We start from the raw sequence: 22,992 nt of genomic DNA, 5'->3' as shown, positions 1-22,992 counted from the left end.
GACAATGACTAAAGGGCTTGTTCGAGTGCACCTACACTGTTCATGTTCACCACTCAACTCTTTCAGTGAAAGTGACGTACAGAAATTTTTCGTCTTTCTGTCTCGTCGTGTCACTGACATTAGGAATGGGAGCACAATAACTGGTGAGCATTTGCCTGTGTCATTTCTGTCCTTCTACATAACCTAAAATAAACTTATGTTTATTTTACAATATCCAAGACAAAAAACCCCGACGTAGCAGGTTCATGGACTCTGAAAAAAAAAGAAATGGTAGTGAAAGGGTTAAAAATCCTGTTAGGTTAAACACAAGGCATTCACCTAATCATGTACCTAAACAAAGAGGGGTTTCCCACAAGTGAAGCCACCAAGAGCTTAGAAAGACAACATGCAATTAGCTTTCCTAGTGCACTATAAACATTAATAAATTCAGAAGAATATTTAAACTGGCAGCAGTTTATTAGGAGAGCACAGACATGTTTCAGTGAGACTTATCAGAACTTAACACGACTGAGCAATTTGCTGCATACACGTCTTCTGAAGGAATATAGTTCATGGATTATCTTTGTATTGCCCTCACATAAAGTAATGCTACATTAAGATCATTACAGTAATACATAGCAATCTCCTTGCAAGTTGTCAGATTATGCTGAAGCATGAATTTAAGTTAATCGACAGTTCATCATAAAAGAATATACGGTGACACTTCTACTTCCAGATGCACGACAGTTACTATGTAGATTACATAATCGGACTGCATTTAACACATATAGTACACCTTCATGGCCAGTGACCTACTCCAGCAGTATCACAGTGCTGCATTCTTATATTTCTGCTCAAGTGAGCGGTCTGCACAATGGACTTGTTGCAGCGATATGGTAACGTGTGAACGCCGTGTGAACGCACAGGTGATCCTTCAGCTTGGCGTTGGCAAAAATGTTTTAGGGCACAAATTGCATTTAAGCGGAGATCCTCCTGTGTGGACACTGCTGTGCACTTTCAACTCCAGCAGCATTTCAGTCAGGATGCCCTTTTATTTCTCGTTTTCGTTCAGTGGTTCTTGTGGATCTATTTCACTCCCGTTATCATGTACCAAATATCCCAGTGACAAGTTTTATTTAGTGTTTCAGTCTTACGGTGTGACTGGCAATATATTCTATATTCATTTAAAAATATTGATAGATGAAATACTTGTCCACTACAGCACAGATAAGATTATTCAATATTCAGGATCGAGTAATTAAACTTCAGTAGCATCTGTACGTGACAAAACTAATCTGTTCGGAGGGCCTCGTAGCGCACATATTATTAGGTAGCCAATGAATTATTTTGGACCACCTGGGGTTCTTTAACGTGCACCCAATGTATGGGACACAGGCAGTTTTGCAATTTGCCCCCATCGAAATACAGACACCACGGTCAGGATTCAATCCCACGTCATTGGGCTTAGAAGGGCAACGTTAAAGCCACAACTGCACAAACAGCTGGTGACATTTTTTAATTTTCTCAACAGCAGCCTTGGAAACCAAATTGAGTATGAATCGAAAATGAATCAAATATTGCCAGATAGCAATAGAATATTTTCAAATAGTTTTCAATTTATATAGAACAAGCTTTTTACTATAATTAGAAAACAATTTTCAAGCCTTGGCATTCAGAACATCATAATGCTTCTGTCATTACACTGCACAGTATCAAGCATGCTTGTTAAAAGCGCAAAGGGAGCATTAACAATAACTAAGCAATTTGTTAACAAACTCAAAAACTCGTCGGGGCATATCTGGCCATGTATTATCATATAATATATATGTAGACAACGGTGTTGGCCAACTATATATGTATAACATTTCAGAAATATTTGCATTCTGCGTTGGTGGCAGGGTAAAAAGAGCTTTAAAGGGAAGCTTTCCTTCCCTATTTCTTGGGCATTCCCACTGCTGCTGCTGTCTGGCAGGCCACGTCAGGGAGTGGTTCAGAGTGTGTGTATACATGACAGGACTGTGGCAGAGAAGAACAGTGACCCGTTTGGATCTTTGCACCTCCTCGCATGCGAACAATGCCCTCTGAAGCTGCCTGGCCGTCATAGTCACATCAGCTATTTGACAGCTGTAACTGTCCGTGACCACCCACAAAAGCATTTCAGAAATTGCGCTGCTTACCTCTGTATGCCAAAAGGAGACGTGAGAAGGCAAGGAAATGCTAATATACTATAGACACGACAGTGGTTACATGCAAACAGGATAAATTTAGGTTCGAGGTATGGTACAGTACATTCTGCTATTACTGATGAAGTGCCATGCAAATTTGTCACACGGACAACTTATGCAGGTCATGCAGAAGCAGAGCCACATTAACCCTTTAACGGTCAATGACGTAAATATACGGCTCCGCGAACAAGTCCAGAAATGGTCGATGCCGTATATTTACGGCGCCATCTGTATGTTTAAAAAGCACGCCAATTTCCTAACTTTTTATTTTCTGTCATGTGCTGCCGCTGTGTGGGAATACAGTACAGGGTATTTTTTTGCACACCTCTCTCTCTCGGCTTACGTTGCATGGTTTGCTTTAGAGCTAGTTTGCTCCCACACGTCTATATGCTACTGATTGCACATTGGCGCGCGCACGGGTGGGTGGTGGCTAGGGTTTTGTTCCGCTGGCAGTATCAGCTTTTTGCACTCGCAAAACTGATGGCTATCTCATTACTAATTGCTCAAAGGGCGACCGCTAGTTTCTCGGTCGTTTAGCGCTTGCAGGGGTGCACATAAGAAGGATGCCGCTGTACATGTGTTTCTGTTCTTTCTTTTTTTGGAGACTCGCGAAAACTAATTGCCTCTGGTTGGTGATAAGTTGAAGATTAGCAGAAGTTTGTCACACGTTTTGCTTTTTTGACGGGCACACAACCACACAGTTTTCTTGAGTGTGCGCATCTATGCAGTTTGATTACACTGTGGACGTACATATTAGTGTAAGAGCAGGAGCATTTGAGCCTTGCGAAATATTCTCGTGTGCGCATTTTCATAGCCTTGAACTATGTGTATAACAATTCATCAAATTTTTATTTCTTATTAGTTTGTTTCCTTTTTTATTGTTGTTAATCATGAATGAAGAGTACATCTACACCAGGGCAAAATATTTTCTCTCACTTTACGGTCACCATAGAAAAATTCCGGTAAATTTTTTTGAATTGGAATCTGCAATAAAAAAATCTACCCTGGGTGGTCGCATATGGCGAAAGAAATCAACCCTCAAAGCGCACCGTAAGGTCTAGACTACACTACAGAAGCAGTTGCATGTCAAATCAACATTCCTTTACCCACCGTGGTAGTTTTGTGCCTACGGCATTGCTCGAGGTTGTGGGTTTGATCCCGACCATTGCAGCTACATTTCAATGGGGGAGAAACAATAAATGCTCATGCACCCAGATTTAGGGAAACATTAAAGAGCACCACTGCTGTCAAAATTAATCCGGAGTCTGCCGTTACCGCATACCTCGTAATCTAAATGACGTTTTGGCACGTACAGTCCCAAAATTCAATTAGAGTTTAACACTTCTCTTAAGATATGATGTGCCATGTGAGGCAATCAATTTTCTCAACCCTCTCAGAAGTGACAAACAATGGCACAAAACAACGTCTCAAGCAAACAGCTACCCCTCTGTGTTCTGTATACCATGCAGACAAACAGCAGCGGTGCATGCAAGGTAACGTTTATCATCAATTCACTGCTCTAGTGTAGGAGTAAATGTTGAAGAAATTAAACATTTGCCATCAACATCACCGCTAAATATTGTCTATCGAAGCCCATGCCACACAAAGCTTCGCTTACACTGATTCCCACAGTGCATTTATGAATAGTAGCAAACAATACCAACTGCCGAATACCATGTATCAACAACATTTTATTGCGAAGAATTGTACCCAGGCAGGAAAGTGTGCCCGTCTGAGTGATGCTTCATTGTCTAGTACGTTATGTCCACCATGGATGGAATGAAAGTTATTGCATTCTTGCTGCAACTTTTGTTTGTTTTTCATGTACAATCGATGATGTGAACTATTCGAAACCAATAAGAAAAATATTCATTTTTTTAACCCTTTAAGGGTCGATTTCTTTCACCATTTGCGACCGCCCAGGATCATTTTTTTTTATTGCAGATTTCGATTCTTTTGAGGGAGCTATTTCGAAAAACATTTACGGTAATTTTTCTAGGGTGGCCGTAAAGTAAGAAAAAATATTGTGCTGGTATATATGTGCTGTTTATTCTTGAATAACAACAATAAAAAAAGGAAATAAACTTATAAGAATTAAAAATTTGATGCACTGTTATACACATAGTTCAAGGCTTTGAAAATGCGCACACGAGAATATTTTTGCAAGACTCAAAGTTCCTGCTCTTAGACTAATATTTACGTCCATAGTGTAATCGAACTGCGTAGAGGAGCGCACTTAAGAAAACTGTGTAGTTGTGTGCCCATCAAAACGGCAAAACGTGTGACAAACTTCCATTAACCTTGATCTTATCACCAACCAGAGGCAATTAGTTTTCACGAGTCTCCAAAAAAAAAAAGAGAAGAAAAGGAAACGCATGCGCGGCAGCATCCTTCCTATGCACCCCTGTGAGCACTAAATGAGCGAGAAACAGGCGGTCGCCCTTTGAGCGATTAGTAATGAGATAGTCATCAATTTTGGGAGTGCAAGAAACCAAAACCGCCCACAAAACAAAACCCAATCCGCCGCCTGCCCACGCGCCAATGCACGAGCGGTATTATATAGGTGCGCTGGAGCAAACTAGTTTTAAAACAAACCATGCAACAAAAACCGAGAGAGGGAGGCACGAGAAAAAATTCCCTGTGTTTCCACATAGCTGCAGCACGTGCAAGGAAATAAAAAGTTATTAAATCGGCGCGCATTTTAAACGTACAGACGGCTCTGTAAATATACGGCATCGACCATTTTGGACTTGTTCGCGGCCGCGTATATTTACGTAATTGACCCTGAAAGGGTTAATGGCGACGATTCAATTCGACGGTCAAACAGGAAAGTGACAAATGTATTCGAACAGCAAAAATGGAATACAACAATAGTATCACATTTATTCTTCTAAAGTTTTCGATTATTCGCAGAACCCCTTAATAATGTGATATGCAATTGCTTGAAAATAAGGTTTGTAAGACCCCCACATATTTTGATGCAGAAAGCAATGATTCATTTATGAGAAATTGTAAAGTGAGGAAAGGTTGACTGGCAATGTTAAGATGACTGCGCCAGTGACCACACTCACAAATACCCTTCTGCGCAGTCAACTCATGTTCGGGAAAGCCGGAAGAGAGACGCAGAGAAGTACGAGAGGCTAGAAATGCGACAAAGTAACGCGGCAAGCACGGCACACGTATGGGTGCCACAGGTCTGTTTCTATTTTTCGAGGGTTGGACGTTCCTTTTTCTTTCAACGCAGACACCCAGTAGTAGTCGGATTTGTTATAAGCAATAACACGGCATGGCAACACAGTAGTAAGCGGTTTATTTTACTGTAGAGCACACAAAAATTCATGGTGCTATGGTCGCTTATTGTTATACTCGATGTACATTTCAAAACGGTATTGTTAAAAATGGGTATGATTCTATAATTTGAATATGCAAGGGATGGACACACCGATCCTTACATTTAGCTCTTAATTTAAGTTGAGGATGAATATCTGTCACAACAAGTATGTTTAACGGCAATAATAAATAAACATTCATGTGATATCACTAAACTACCCTGTTTATTTAACACGACCATTATCCTAAGTTTGCTCTTAGGGCTACGCTATGTTGAATAGTAATGCATGGCACTGCCACCTAAATGCATTTGCTAGGTGTGGCACTTTTAAAGGGCCCCTCACCAGGCCGCATGGCTAATTTTGGTTATAGTACACTGGAACCTGTAAAACGCAATCTAAGGATCGTTTTCTTACGAAACAAAATTTTCAAATCGGTTCATTATTGGAGGAGAATCTGTGGCGACGAGCGACCACGTAGACCGTTAAAGTCTCGGGTTCTCGCAGGAGAGGAAGAACCGACAGTCCGTCTCTTAGCGTAGCATTCTTTTTAATGATCTCCTTCGGAACGCTAGCCCGTGCCGGAGCGCCAGCCGCTCGAGCCTCGTGTAGACGCGAGCGTCTACGTCATCCCTCGTGCGACGCCGATGCTGCTGCCGCTACAGAGGGCTCCCCCCCTAGAGAGGTGGAAAGTTCGACGAACGATGGAAAGTCCACGTGACGCGGCGTGTCTCGGCGTTGGTCTTGGGTGCCACGTGCACTGGCGGCGGCGAAGGATGCAGCAGGGTCGCGTCGCATACTGGTGGAGCTGATGGCGTGGGTGCTTCTATGTAGGCGGGTTTGAGACGTTCCAGGGCAATTGTGTCTGATCGGCCGTTGACATTCACAACAAACGTCGTCGGACGACGCTCTAGAACACAATATGGTCCGGAGTAGTGTGGTTGCAAAGGCTTCCGCACGGCACAGTTACGCACGAAAACGTGGGTAGCAGAGCTGAGTGCGGGAGAAACGTACGGGGACCTTGCTTCTTGTGAACGTGTAGGCACGGGGCGCATCTGGCTGAAGAAAGCTTGCAGTTCGGCAACGTAGTCGGCAGGTGATGGCATAGGCGTTTGGGGGGTGGCGACAAAGAAATCGCACGGAAGGCGTAGGTGGGTGCCGTAGACTAGCTGAGCACAGGAGCAACCTAGGTCACTCTTGAGTGCGGCTCTGATGCCAAGTAAGACAAGGGGCAAATGTAGGACCCACTTCTCCGGCGATTCATGTGCCATAAGGGAGGCCTTGAGATGCCGGTGAAAACGTTCAACTAGTCCATTGGACTGAGGGTGGTAAGCAGTTGTGCGAAAACGTGTCGTTCCGAGTAGTTTGAGTAGCTCGTTGAAAAGTGCTGAGTCAAACTGCCGACCGCGATCTGTGATTATTGTGGATGGGCAGCCGAACCTTGCGATCCACGTAGACATGAAAGCTGCTGCAACAGTGGGCGCTGAGATGTCAGATATAGGTGTAGCTTCTGGCCACCGTGTATAACGGTCGATGCATGTCAGTATGTAGCAGTAGCCTTTCGAGGGTGGGAGAGGGCCGACGAGGTCCAGGTGTATGGTGTCAAAACGAGCATCCGGTGGAAGAAAAGACTTGGCAGGCGGAATGGGGTGACGCTGGATCTTCGAACGTTGACACGACAAACAGCAGCGAACCCAGTCGCGAACTTGCACGTTTAGCCGAGGCCAAACAAAACGACTGGAAAGGAGCTTCTGTGTCGCGCGTATGCCAGGGTGCGACAGGTTGTGCACGGTTTCGAATAGACGTCTGCGAAGGGATGCCGGAATGTATGGTCTAGGTGTGTCATTAGAAGTGTCGCACACGACGGATGTACCATCTGGGGTCACAACAACGTCTTCCAATTTCAGGGACGTTGAAGAATTCCGGAGTGTACTAAGTTCAGTGTCGTCACGCTGTTGACTGGCGAGTAAGTCGGCCTCGATGATGAAAGGTTCCGATGTCAACGTGGAAACGACATTGACACGACTGAGGACGTCGGCTGGAACGTTGTCGGTGCCCTTGATGTGGCGGAACGTTGTTGTAAACTCGGAAATGTAGGAAAGGTGGCGAACCTCGCGGGGCGAGTAACAGGACGCCGAACGATTCATTGCGTGCACAAGGGGCTTGTGGTCCGTCAAGACAGTGAATGCACGGCCTTCGAGGAAATGGCGAAAATGCTTGATAGCCAGGTAAACAGCGAGTAATTCACGGCCGAACACGCTGTAGCGGGACTGCGCAGGCTTCAGTTTCTTGGAGAAAAAAGCAAGTGGATGCCACGCATTGTCGATGAATTGCTGCAGAACGGCACCAACGGCGTTGTTGGAAGCGTCGGTCACGATGGCAGTGGGTGCGTCTGGCTTTGGGTGTCTAAGCAGCGTGGCGTCGGCGAGGGCAGACTTGACTCTTGTGAAAGCGTCGGTGGCCTCTTCAGTCCACTGAAGCACTTGTTGGCGTTTGTTTACCAGGAGGGCGTCTAGCGGAGCCATAAGTCGTGCGCACTCGGGAATGTATCGGCGGTAGAAATTAACGAAACCGAGAAACTGGCGAAGCTTGGTGAGTGTGGTCGGTCGGGGAAGGTTTTCGATGACGCGAATCTTGGACGGCAGTGGTCGAATGCCGTTAGCGCCGATGATATGACCGAGGAACTCGAGTTCGGTTTGACCGAATTCGCTCTTGGCGGCGTTGATGACAATTCCTTTACTGGCAAGGCGTGAAAACAACAACCGCAAGTGGTGAAGATGTTCTTCTGCCGAAGAGCTTGCGACGAGAAGGTCGTCAATGTATGCAAAAACGAAAGGCAAACCTCGGGTGACGGAATCGATGAAACGCTGAAAGGATTGGCCCGCGTTCCGTAAACCGAAAGGCATGCGGAGAAATTCGAAAAGACCGAAGGGTGTGGTGATGGCGGTCTTGGGAATGTCTTCTTCAGCGACCGGTAGTTGATGGTAGGCGCGAATGAGATCGATCTTAGAAAAGATCGTCGCACCGTGCAACGCTACCGTGAAGTCCTGAATGTTCGGTAGAGGGTAGCGATCAGGAACGGTGACGTTGTTTAGTGCCCGGTAATCACCGCATGGGCGCCAGTCTCCCGTCTTCTTAGGCACCATGTGAAGTGGTGATGCCCAGTTACTGGAGGAAGGGCGGATGATGCCAAGTTGCAGCATGTGTTCGAACTCCGCGCGAGCGATCTTGAGTTTCTCCGGGGACAAACGCCGGGGTCGGAAGTAGACCGGTGGGCCGGAGGTGACGATGTGATGGCACACGTCATGTTGTACCGGTTGCGTCCAGTCCGGCAGGCGCGTCAAAGTGGGAAACTCGCGTAGGAGCGCGGCGAAAGGTTCGTCCAACATGGCAGAAATAGGCGCTATGGGCGATGTGCCTGATGATGGGACGCCGGGAACGGATAGCTGGGTCACGGAGTCGATGAGACGGCGTCGTTGGATGTCCACAAGGAGTCCGTAGTTATGCAAGAAGTCTGCTCCAATGACTGCATGACGGACGTCTGCAACCAGGAAGATCCAGCGGAATGCTCGTCGAAGGCCAAGGTTTAGCATGACGGAGCGTGACGAGAAAACTGGAATCCTGGTGCCGTTGACGGCTTGTAAAAACGACACAGGAGTCGCTTTTCGGTCGGAGCGCTGGGCGGGGAGAATGCTGACGTCAGCACCTGTGTCGACTAAGAATCGTTGTCCCGTAACTCTGTCCGTCACGTAGAAAAGGCGACTTGTGTGTTGGGCCGGACCACTCGTCGCCGTTAGAGGTCGGCCGGCCTGTTTCCCTGCCAAGCGCAGGGACGCCGACAGTGACGAGCGTCGTTTCCAAAACGGCGGTGGTAGTAGCAAACGCCAGGCGCTGTAGTTGAGGTTTCATTTTGAGTGCCCGTGCGTCTTGATCTGCTGGAACTACGGCTGCGTGGGCGATGAGACGCGCGGCGATGTTCCGCTCCACAGATGATGCGTTCCAGGCGCTCACACAAGGAGTCGAGCGGAGATTGCACTGCGGAAGAGCAGGGAAGAGTTTGCAGAGCGGTTGTATTGTCACCCGGAGACGGTGACGTGGTTGCGATGGTTGGGGTGGCTACTTCCATGACTTTGTCGGCCAAAGCGGCAAGTCCGGTAAGGTCCATGGTAGAGGCTGTCGCCAGGACCATCTGCACGTTAGCCGGGAGTCGTTGCAAAAACAGTTCGCGCAACAGCGTGTCGTCGATGGATCTCGCGTTGTTTGCGAGCAGCTGGCTCATTCGACGAAGAAGTTGACTAGGGCGTCGGTCGCCGAGTTCTTCAGCGGACAGAAGCTGCTGGATGCGAGAACGTTGTGAAGCTGCTGTGCGCTGTAGCAGTGCTGCCTTGAGATCGTCATAGGCGGCGGCAGACAATGGGGAGTTCAGCAAATCTGCCACCTCGTCAATGGAGGCGGGCGATAGCGCTGCGACGGCGTAATGGAACTTCGAGGCTTGAAAGCGGATACCAGCGACTTGAAATTGCGCTTCGGCCTGAAGAAACCACGCCGAAGGATGCTGGTCTCAGTACTGTGGGAGGCGGACAGCGATGGCGGAAAAGGATGGCTCACCGCGTTCCTCGGATGGGTTCTGACCTTCAGCTCTCGTAGCGTCGGTCTGGTCCATGGTCGTCTCTACCACAGGAGCGTATGGCAGTATCACGTCCGGAGTCACCAAACTGTGGCGACGAGCGACCACGTAGACCGTTAAAGTCTCGGGTTCTCGCAGGAGAGGAAGAACCGACAGTCCGTCTCTTAGCGTAGCATTCTTTTTAATGATCTCCTTCGGAACGCTAGCCCGTGCCGGAGCGCCAGCCGCTCGAGCCTCGTGTAGACGCGAGCGTCTACGTCATCCCTCGTGCGACGCCGATGCTGCTGCCGCTACAAATCGAAGGAATTAACTGCTTCCCAAGTGGTGTTCCTTCCCTGCCTTCTCCCATACCGGAGGCGAGAGACGTACCGTGGCATCGAGCTAGTTTTTTTTCTTCTCTGTTTGCTGCTCGGCACATTTACATTGGCGGCATCGTACTTTCTGCATTGGATCATTAATTGAAGCCACATGCCACAGTGAATGACGTAGACTGCGCAGCAAAGAGGCACTTGCGCATGTGACCTTGACTCCCTAGCTAGGAGCAGAGCTTCCTCAAGAGGGAGGGTGTGCGTGGCGTTTGGCTTGAATTTCAGTTGTTTTAGCGGCACACACCACCATAGTACTTTGAAGACACGATCGTCAGCACATGATGCATATGCTACGCTCATTTGTTTAAAACGGCTAAACCTGGTGAGAGGCCCTTTAGCAAAGACTTTCTATGAGGTAAATTATGTACCCATTTATATCCTTATGCTCTCGCTTCTAAGCCACAGCTACTCGCAAGCACAGGGTGTGCGTAGGTATGCACGATGCAATGAACATGTTCATGCATGGGCACACGGCTGTGCCTCTGCCAGTCATTGCACTACCAATGCTGAAAGCAAAGTTGGTGGCGAATAGGATGTGGGTTGTACTCAAACTGCCTGTAGCCATTAGAAAAAAATAAGAAAACATTGGAGACCACCAAAAGTCCTGTTTCGGTGTTCCATTGGTCAGACAGCGTACTGCCAAACTTTAGGTTTTGCAACTTTATAAAGTATGAAAACAGGGTTTTTTTTCAATGTTTGCTACAGCAGCAACTTACATTTCAAAAGGTCAACAGCCTATAAAAAAAGCAAGTCCTATTTTAGCTATGCACCTTAATTCAACCTGTTACAAGCTCACTGTCTCCAACCAATTCGTGCTTGACATACCAGAACACATAGCAATGCCCAACGGTCAATATATCCGTGTACTGAGGTCAGATGTTGCTCCATCATTGTTCTTTCTTTGATGCTTTGAGCTGTTTTACTAAATGTCACAAATTATGTTGGCATAAAAGAAAATGAAAGAAAAAATCACAGATATTTAGACAAATGATGCACAAGATAGAAAAAGATTACGATAACCTTGAAAAGTGGCTAAATGAGATCTGCTGCATTACAGTGTAAGAGCTAGCTTAGCTATGAAGAAGCACTGCACGCAGCCCTTCATGAAAAAGTAACATCGTAACACAGTAATTAACACTACACATAAAAACTACAGAAAGATTAATGGAATTCCACACCATGAAATAATTACGCATGTCGTGTAGCGGTCAAATCATGCGAGTCCGGTGGGAAGATGGTGAAGACAGTTAGTGAAAAGGAGGAATCTAGTAACACATAATAGAAGACAGAAGAAAAAGAAAGGAAAGTATCTGAAGAAAGAACTAGGGAGGCTGCCGAGCTGGTGCTGGTGACATGGACTGGCAACAGTGCAGACACATTTCCCGCTGTGCTCTGGGAACATGAAGGAGCAGCAACAGGGACCCGGACCAGAAATGGGCCAACCTGGTGATGGCTGCACGAGCGCTAGCTCCACTGCTTCCGGCTACCCTGCCAAGGCACTGCTCCAAGATCCCGGTTAACTCCATAGCAGCTGTCACCAGACGCTGTCGAGCGCCTCAGAGGCAACTGCAGTGCCGGTGATGTGGCCTGGTGCACTGTTCTTAGAGAAATTTGAAATGAAAATTTCCGATTACTTCAGCCTGCTTATTTAAGTGCGTCGTCAATCAATATACACAATAACCGTTGTATGAAGGACACTGATCCATACACCCTGCTTGATCGATGGTCAAGCAGGGTAGATATTGGTCAATAGCGGCCATCTACAGGACTCTTGCAGATGGTGACATATGCAAGATGAACCAAAACTTTGAAGGGGGGTACCTGTGTTTGAAAAGAGGATGTTTATGAAAACATGAAAGAGGATGTTTATGTCCTTGCCTCCACTTGAGAGCTCCCCCTACCACCTACAACTGCAAAATTTGGTTGAGACATTCACAAAAGTATATTCTATCTGATGAATGTGTTTTTTCCACCAAGCTCAAGGGGTCGTTCATGACCCCTTTAATGTATTAAATAGCACATCGATCAAGAGCAATTTCCTAGTATTGCCTGCAGCCATAAATTTGTCACTCAAGCTAAGAGGAGACTATTCCCCGAGTGTTTCACAGGCATCAAAAATGAACAGCGAGCTTGATATGGAACCTACATCATAGCCATTGAATGAGGATCTGGTGCCAGGCACTGCAAACATATTCATATTGACATTGGGCAAAAATACATTCTGCAATAGGGTAGGCATGCATGGCAAGGTAATGATGAGTTTTTCCTCCCACTTGCAGAATAACAGCACCCCCAGCAGTTTCTTGGACTCCTGATTCTTCAATTTCAGGTGATTTTCTTTAAGCCTGAAAATTCCTTCGGCAAATATGTTCATAAAATCAAAATTCAAGAATTTTAAACACTGCTAAAAGGTGCATTCCCAGACATCCTAGGTGGCGAAAAGGTGGTTTCTAAATTGAAGGGTTTCAGATATATTCAAGGATCCGTATGAACTGTGTGCCAGAGAAACACATAACGCCAGTGGCTGCAGAATCGCCAGTGTCTTAGATGAACCAATGTAGGAATGAAAACAGCACATGGATGTTAAGAAGCGGCTCATGTATATATTAAACCATTCAGGTGCTGTATGGACCATTGCATCAAAATTACGAGCATTGATTAAAATTATATTTAAAGTATGTCAGAAACAACTCAAACCACTTCTAATTGAACCATACTGTAAGTTTGAATAGTAAGTGTAAAGTGTTTAAGTAAAACTTGAAGATAGACAGCTGGATATTTGCCCACGTAGGTTCAGCTTGTCATGTAGGAAGTTCACTTCTTTTATTGTTTTCACAGTGTTTTACATTATGCATATATATTATATAGTGATAAATGTCTTCATAATGAAGTGCCTGGGGCCTCCAAAAGCATTCAACACACAGGACACCTCGCTGTAAAGGTCACACATAGCACAGCTCAAGATAGGATCGAGACATAATTATTACTTCCAATGTGCAGGTCATTTCATTGTGCAGGCATTTATTGTAGATGTGATCAAGTGTCTAGATAGGTACTTTCCCGGTATGTAGGCACAAAATGTTTGAGATTCTCATATCTGACGTTGCTACAAAGAGTTCTCGCATGGAGTCCGCATGCTCCATACTTGCGAATACTCAGTGAGGAATTTAAAAGATCATTCATTAAAAAATCCTTCGAACACGAGGCAGATGGGCGGAGGGTGCAGCGGGACAGCACGTATTCATTTGAAACTTGCCTTGAGTACACACCTTTCCTGGGATATGTGTGCACTTTATTAGCGATGGTTTAGCTTCAGACGCAGCCCACAAGCAGCAACTACAAAGTTGGAACAGCCAAAACTGACAGGCAACACTTTGTTTTTTTTTAACATCACAGTCTTTAGTGTCTTTGCTGTTGCAGATTTCACCTTGTTCAGGAACCTGTCTCTATCAACTTTCTCTAAGCAAGCATCCCCCTTGCACTGTTTCACCATAGTAAAAATTCCAACAAGCGGTTTGGAGACTGGCGAGTGAAACTGTTTCGTAAACAGCTTTTTTCGTAAAACTTCTCATAAAATCATAAACAATCACAAATTCGTAACATTAAAAAAAATTACAGCTAAACTCTGTAAAGGAGAATTATCGTGGTGCAAAGCATTATATAGTGGCTCCTTACTTACGTGTTTGCAAGTGCATTTGAAACATTCTTGCTTGTTTCTTTAGGTTAGGGTAGCGCTGCTTGTTCTGGGCTATTCTGGCGCATGGCAAAGAAGCAACGCTCACTTTCTGTGGTCGAGGTAGGCTTGCAGTCCGAGAGCAGGAGCACCTGCGACGAGTGACACGTGGCACCCAGTGCTCAATCATTGCACCAATAAGCATGGGTGCATGCAACAGGTGCGTGCTAGGTGTGTGCAGCTGTGCCTCTAGTTCATGAAGGGAGCAGAGCTTCGGACTTTCTTGTAGGTGATGGGGCCTTCGTGCCCAGAGGATGCAGCAGCCACAAACTATCGTACGCAACTGTGACTCACCTTCAATGAGCCCTTACTACATTTATGATACAGATTGGCAATGTTAGAACTTCTAAGTTAGCTTACACTTTGCACTCTTAACAAAACCAAGAAGTATTATTTTAAATTTTGTTGATTACCTTCTGCATATATCTTTATGATTTTTGGAAGTTATTGACACTATTAGGTCTAGTCTAGGATTGTAGCATTATTTAGCCAGATTTGTAAATGGAAACATTATTAAGGCGAAAGTCTTAGATGATTCATGGGCTGAAAATCCAATGCACAAAAATTCATGGCACCAAACTTCATGGTGCCACAATGCCACATGTTGCCACCAACAAAAGCTGTGAGTTTGAGTGTTTTCATCATCATCATCAGCCTGGTTACGCCCACTGCAGGGCAAAGGCCTCTTCCATACTTCTCCAACTACCACGGTCATGTACTAATTGTGGCCATGTCGTCCCTGCAAACTTCTTAATCTCATCCGCCCACCTAACTTTCTGCCGCCCCTTGCTATGCTTCCCTTCCCTTGGAATCCAGTCCATAACCCTTAATGACCATCGGTTATCTTCCCTCCTCATTACATGTCCTGCCCATGCTCCCCCCCCCATTTCTTTTTCTTGATTTCAACTAAGATGTCATTAACTCGCATTTGTTCCCTCACCCAATCTGCTCTTTTCTTATCCCTTAACGTTACACCCATCATTCTTCTTTTCATAGCTCGTTGTGTCGTCCTCAATTTAAGTAGAACCCTTTTCGTAAGCCTCTAGGTTTCTGTCCCGTACATGAGTACTGGTAAGACACAGCTGTTATACACTTTTCTCTTGAGGAATAATGGCAACCTGCTGTTCATGATCTCAGAATGCCTGCCAAACGCACCCCAGCCCATTCTTACTCTTCTGATTATTTCAGTCTCATGATTTGGATCTGCGGTCACTACCTGCCCTTACCACTTCCAGTGCCTCGCTACCTATCGTAAACTGCTGTTTTCTTCCGAGACTGTTAAACATTACTTTAGTTTTCTGCAGATTAATTTTTAGACCCACCCTTCCGCTTTGCCTCTCCAGGTCAGTGAGCATGCATTGCAATTGGTTCCCTGAGTTACTAAGCAAGGCAATATCATCAGCGAACTGTAATTTACTAAGGTATTCTCCATTAACTCGTATCCCTAATTTTTCTCAATCCAGGTCTCTGAATACCTCCTGTAAACACGCTGTGAATAGCATTGGAGAGATCGTATCTCCCTGCCTGACCCCTTCTTTATTGAGATTTTGTTGCTTTCTTTATGGAGGACTATGGTTGCTGTGGAGCCGCGATAGATATATTTCAGTATTTTTACATACGGCTCGTCTACACCCTCATTCTGTAATGCCTCCATGACTGCTGAGGTTTCGACTGAATGAAACGCTTTCTCGTAATCAATGAAAGCTATATATAAGGGTTGGTAATATTCCGCACATTTCTCTATCAACTGATTGATAGCGTGAATATGGTCTATTGCTGAGTACCCTTTACGGAATCCTCCCTGGTCCTTCGGTTGACAGAAGTCTAAGGTGTTCCTGATTCTATATGCGATTACCTTAGTAAATACGTTGTAGGCAACGGACAGTAAGCTGATCGGTCTATAATTTTTCAAGTCTTTGGCGTCCCTTTTTTTATGGACTAGGATTATCTTAGCATTCTTCCAAGATTCCAGTACGTTCGACGTCATGAGGCATTGCGTATACAGGGTGGCCAGTTTTTCTAGAACAATCTGCCAGCCATCCATCAATAAATCTGTTGTTATGTGATCGTCCCCAGCTGCCTTCCCCCTTTACATAGTTCCCAAGGCTTTCTTTACTTGTTCCGGCGTCACTTGTGGGATTTCAAATTCCTCTAGACTATTCTCTCTTCCATTATCGTCGTGGGTGCCACTGGTACTGTATACATCTCTATAGAACTCCTCAGCCACTTGAACTATCTCATCCATATTAGTAATGATATTGCAGGCTTTGTCTCGTAACGCATACATATGATCCTTGCCTATTCCTATTTTCTTCACTGCTTTTAGGCTTCCTCCATTCCTGAGAGCATGTTCAATTCTATTCATATTATACTGCCTTATATCAGCTGTCTTATGCTTGTTGATTAACTTGGAAAGTTCTGCCAGTTCTATTCTAGCTGTAGGGTTAAAGGCTTTCATACATTGGTGTTTCTTGATCAGATCTTTCATCTCCTGCAATAGCTTACTGACATCCTGTCTAACGGAGTTATCCCCGACTTCTATTGCACACTCCTTAATGATGCCCATAAGATTGTCGTTCATATCTTCACCACTAAGGTCCTCTTCCTGAGTTAAGGGCGAATACCTGTTCTGTAGCTTGATCCGGAGTTCCTCCATTTTCCCTCTAACCGCTAACTCATTGATCGGCTTCTTATGTACCAGTTCTTTCCCTTCGCCCCTCAAGTCTAGCCTAATTCGAGTTCTTACCATCTTATGGTCGCTGCAGCGCACCTTGCTGAGCACGTCCACATATTGTATGATGTCAGGGTTAGCGCAGAGTATGAAGTCTATTTCATTTCTAGTCTCACCGTTCGGGCTCCTCCACTTCCACTTTCGGCTATCCCGCTTGCGGAAGAAGGTGTTCATTATCCACATATTATTCTGTTCTGCAAACTACTAATAACTCTCCCCTGCTATTCCTAGAGCCAATGCCATATTCTCACCACTGACTTGTCTCCAGCCTGCTTCTTGCCTACCCTGGCATTGAAATCGCCCATCAGTATAGTGTATTTAGTTTTGACTTTACCCATCGCCAATTCCACGTCTTCATAGAAGCTTTCGACTTTCTGGTAATCATGACTGGATGTAGGGGCGTAGACCTGTACGACCTTCAATTTGTGCCTCTTATTAAGTTTCACAACAAGACCTGCCACCCTCTCGTTAATGTTATAGAATTCCTGTATGTTACCAGCTATATCCTTACTAATCAGAAATCTAACTCCTAGTTCTCGTCTCTCCGCTAAGCCCCAGTAGCACAGGACGTGCCCGCTTTTAACACTGTATATGCTTCTTTTGTCCTCCTAACTTCACTGAGCACTATTATATCCCATTTACTGCCCTCCAATTCCTCCAACAGCACTGCTAGACTCGCCTCACTAGATATCGTTCTAGCGTTAAACGTTGCCAGGTTCAGATTCCAACGGCGGCCTGTCCGGACTGCTTTAACTCTACCTTAATGAAAACAGAGTTAAGGCGCTCGAACCTACAACCATCGGCGGGAGTCAAGCTTATGGGTTTTGGTTTTAACTAGGGCAAAGTTTCTTGAAGTGCAGTTAATTAAGGTAGAGCTAATTAAGGCACTCAAACCCACGACTTTAGGTGGGAGAAAGCAATAGGAAGTAAGGCATTCAAATGAAAATGTCAAGTAATTTAATTAATGTCTCGTGACGCACAGGCTTTTGGCCTTCATCCTCTTTAACGCATGCTGAAAGTTACTGTCAAAAAGTTTTTAAGGTGAACCTAAACATTGAAAATGACCTTGCTGAGAGTTTCCTAAATAATTCTTCACATAAAAAAGTTAGGAGAGTTGGCCGGTATGCAAGCACCATCAATGAAATTCTAAGGACCATCCAAAAAAGTAAGATGTTCAGGAGAGCAAGTAATAAAGAGAAAGATGTTTATTGCCAACAATTGAAATGGAGGTTACTGCAATAGGTGCAAGGAAAAAATTCAAGCAGCACTTATTTATGCTTACGTGGATGAATGTGAAAGCTTTCCGACCACCATACAATACTTAAGACACGCCACAATGCAAGCTCGTGGTTTCGATTCCCAACAAAAGTTGTGTGTTCGAGACACTCGACTGTGGGTGCTCATGTGTCTTGAAGTTGCTCTTCTGCGAAAAGCTCTGAGGGCAGTACCAGTGACAGCGAAGCAACTTCCAACCTGTGTGGTTGCACTTGCGTGTAATGACGGCAGACAGCCTAGTGGTTTCATAGTCACGATGATCACAACTGAGGTGCTTCTACTGCAACTAATGGTTACTGACTGTTGCTGGGCATCAATGATGTCTTCCCGTGACAAGAGTTGAAAAAATGTAACCAAATCAGCTACCTGCACATCCCTTCGTTTACAACAGAGGTGCTCGAAAAATGAAATTTTTAAGTCTACTCGAACACAAATATTTTGAGAAACGATCTCCGAATATTGAGTCAAATACCAATTATTTCCACAATTTCTAGAAACAATGAAATATAAAGAATTTGATCGATCCAATGCCATTATCAACTGGATTCCAGCTTAACCGAATCTCGTAAAATAGAAACAAAGAAAAGTTGGTTGCACCTAATGCACTACAATAATCACAGCAATTAATGAAACAGCACATGTCCAGATGCACTTAGTACAGTGCAGTGCTCACCGAAGGAGCCAAGTGCAACATACTAATGTGCTCCATTGGTACAACGAATCATGTTCCAAGTTCAAAGGAACCTAAACATGGCGTGACATGCCAAACGATAAATCACTTTCCATAATCTGTAGGCTGTCTAAAGTGCAACGTGCTTACTTATCGACTGGAAAACTACTGCACACAAGTGAGCCCCTTCAGGCATTTGCACAAAAAGAGGAGTCTTCACAACAACCACGGGTCTTTTGCAGCATTCAAGAGACTCCACTTGCATCAGCATTTCTTCCTGTAAACTGCTATAGTATTTGAACAGAACAAATAGTTGACAATATTGAATAGTGAATTGCCTATCTAATAATAATTGAATAGGAAGGACTATTCGAATGGCATTTGAAATTTCAAATATTCCCACACCCTTATGCACCACATTATAAGAGTTCACACTATGCTGACATATATCAGGCCATTATTAATTTATGATAAATTAGCAAAATTTACAGTGGCATGGCCCCCCAAAAAGAGTTTGCTGGAAGCACGCATATTACAGGTAATCATCTATGTATTTTTCTTCACTAACATGGACTAAAAAGAGACACTAAGACAGAGTAATATTTATCTCTCTTCACAGAGTCCACTTCTGGTACGCAACTTTTGGTTAATTTGCTTTCTTTTAATAAGTGTCCTGAGCAGCACTCTTTAGTTATCAACGTCCTTAGATTATTTCAACCTTCGCCCATAAACCTTTTTTTTTTACTTTTCATAGCACGGGCTGCTGAAAATTTTTCTCATGGGGAGATGTGAGGCTGAGAGGTCAACATTTGAACCTACATGCCAATTTCAACAAAATTCAGTGGGAGGCTTTGTCTCATTGTCGTTAGGACAACTAGTAAATTTGATGGCCTTAGCAGAAATATAAAGAAAGTTATGCATTTCCCACTGAACAAATTGATCCATTCAGCTGCTGCTCAGACCAGACCCATCGATGACATAGAAATATGTGGCCAATTTAAAGAGCTGGTCACATGCTCGCCTTTTCAGTGGGCACTGCAGCAACGCCACGAACGTGGCTCATTAAATACTTATCCAATATTTATCTGCTTCATCGGAGCGTAAACAAATATATTTTATGCAAAGAAGGGCAATGACCCATTTCCGTTGTCGCAAAATTGTCTGACTGTTTTTCAATGGTGTTCTTCTGGAGAGATTAAATGTAAACCTGGTCCCGTAATCAAATCCATTGCCTTGCTGGAAATGGATAACTTGCCTAAAGATCCGCGACAGAGACAGCCACCATTTTTCATTTGCTTAAAAACATTCTTCATGCCCACTCTGTACAGTCGACCAAAGATCAGGCTGAGTTGGTTGCAGATTTGAAGGCAATAAAGGCTAATCAGAAAAGCGTTGAAGATTGGCTTATTACAAAACGTACAGAAGTATTAGAAGCAAGAACAAATCTCTCGATTATTTAAACGAAACCGTAGGTAGCCTGCAAACATCTTTAGATAGTCTATCCATCCAGCATGATGCCTTGGAATACCAATTCAATGAAGTAGAAGACAGATACAGGCACGATTATTGTCTTTTTTTGGGGGTATTCTAGACTCGCACGAATCCTAGGAATAATCTGAACTAAACATACAAAATGCACTTGCAGGTATAGTTGATGGCCTTCCAGAAAACGCAATCGAATGTGCCCATCACTTGGGTCTGTACACAGAGAACGAATGCCATCCCATCGTTGTAAAATGAAAGAAAAGATAGCAAGCGCTCGTACAAAAGTAAAGGAAAAAATTTTGTAAGCGAGGATTTTTCACCCACTACGAAGCACGCGAGCAAGAGGTTACTGAAATTCGCCAAAAGCCAGCCCAAGCCTTTCCCCTTTCTGTTCCGATACAGAATGCTTCTGATGAACCAGGAACACTACATGCATGACTTACCCGCGGATAATGCAAAAGAGCACATGCAAAATGAGCGCTCTGATAGACGAGTGTTAGGTACATCCACAGGCGTCGTATCAGGGTCACGGGAGTCGTGTTGGGTGCAACTTATCACAATTGTCCGTTTCTTTTCTGTGTTATTAAGAAGCATGATCTTGTAAGCTCTGCAACTGATATTTCTAATCCTGGTATCGTCGCACTAACAGAAACATGGCTGCATTCACAGAGATGGGACCACAAACTCTTCCTGATTGTGCACGGTTTCTCAATTTATTGGCGAGATCACATGATACGACAGGATGGTGGCGTACTCTTAACCATTTTAAAAGATTTCCAGTCGCAATGCATTGAAATTTCCAGTAAACTAAAGACCATGTGGGCTTTAGCTGAACTTGACCGACAAAATATTATCGTCGGCATTGGTTGTCAACCTCCCAATTACTACTCTAAGTCTGTTATTCAATTGCATGACATTACCTATACAGCTCTATCTCATTACCCCAGATTGCCAGTGTTTTTACTAGCAGATATTAACATCCATAATAATCACTGAAATCCTGAATCACGCATTATTGTGGGCGAGGACTTACGGAGTTGCCATCTGTTGGAAGCGCCTCGCTTGCGTAGTACGAGGGATAATGCGGCGCGCTCCTCATAGGTTTGGCTGGCGGCGCTCAATAAAGATACCACGCGAGAGCCCTTGTGCACATTCTTGTGAGTGCTATACAAGCAAGATAAGTTTTTACTGTCAAAAATAATAATCTTGGGCAAACAAAAAGCCCAGAATGGTTTACAGACACTATCTTTTCACCGAACACATACAATGAATACCCACTGAGCACGGTCGCCGCGGTGGAGTCGGCCAAACCGGCTTCTTGCGTGAAATGTCATCATAATCATCAGCATCATGAGCCTGTTTTATGTCCACTGCAAAACAAAGGCCTCTCCCTGCTATCTCGAATTACTCCTGTCCTGTGCCAACCAATTCCAACTAGCACCCGCAAATTTCCTGATTTCATCGCTCCACCTAGCCGTCCTCGACTGTGTTTCCCTTCTCTTGGTACCCATTCTGTAACCCTAACGGTCCAACGGTTATCTAATTAGCGCATTACACGACCTGCACAGCTCCATTTTTTTGTCTTGATCTCAATTAGAATATCGTCTATACCCATTTGCTCTCTGATCCAAACCCCTCTCTTTCTGTCTCTCAAGGTTATGCCTAGCAATCTTCGTTCCTTTGCTCTTTGCGCGGTCCTTAACCTGTTCTCAAGCTCCTTTGTCAGTCTCCAAGTCTCTGCCCCATATGTCAGCACTGGTAAAATGCACTGATTGTACACATTCCTTTTCAATGATAACGGTAAGCTTCCAGTCAGAAGCTCACGATGTCTGCCGTATGCGATCCAACCCATTTTTATTCTTCTTTGAATTCCCTTCTCATGATCAGGGTTCCCTGTGATTAATTGACCTAGGAAAACATACTCCTTCACAGACTTTAGAGGTTGACTGGTGATCCTGAACTCTTGCTCCTTTGCCTGACTATTCATCATTACTTTTGTTTTCTGCATATTAATCTTCAACCCCGCTCTTACACTCTCTCCGTTAAGGTCCTTAATCATTTGTTCTAACTCGTCTGCAGTGTTGCTGAATAGAACAATGTCATCGGCAAACCGAAGCTTGCGCAGATATTCGCCATTGATCCTTACTCCTAAGCCTTCCCAGTTTAATAGCTTGAATACTTCTTCCAAGCATGCAGTAAATAGCATTGGAGAGATTGTGTCTCCCTGTCAGACCCCTTTCTTTATAGGTATCTTCCTGCTTTCCTTGTGTAGAACTAAGGTAGCTGTAGAACCTCTGTAGATCTTTTTCAAGGTCTTTACATAAGCGTTCTGTACTCTTTATGTAATGCCTCTATGACTGCTGGTATCTCTACTGAATCAAATGCCTTTTCGTAATCTATGAAAGCCATATGGAGAGGCTTATTGTACTGTGTGGATTTCTTGATAACCTGATTAATGACATGGATGCGATTCATTGTAGAGTATCCCTTCCTAAAGCCAGCCTGTTCCATCGGTTGACTAAAGTCCAGTGCTGTCCTTATTCTATTAGAGATAATTTTGGTAAATATTT

The sequence above is a fragment of the Dermacentor variabilis genome, chromosome 8 (genome assembly GCF_050947875.1).
Source record: "Dermacentor variabilis isolate Ectoservices chromosome 8, ASM5094787v1, whole genome shotgun sequence".
Lineage (NCBI taxonomy): Eukaryota > Metazoa > Arthropoda > Arachnida > Ixodida > Ixodidae > Dermacentor > Dermacentor variabilis.
This window is presented reverse-complemented; position numbering follows the sequence as displayed.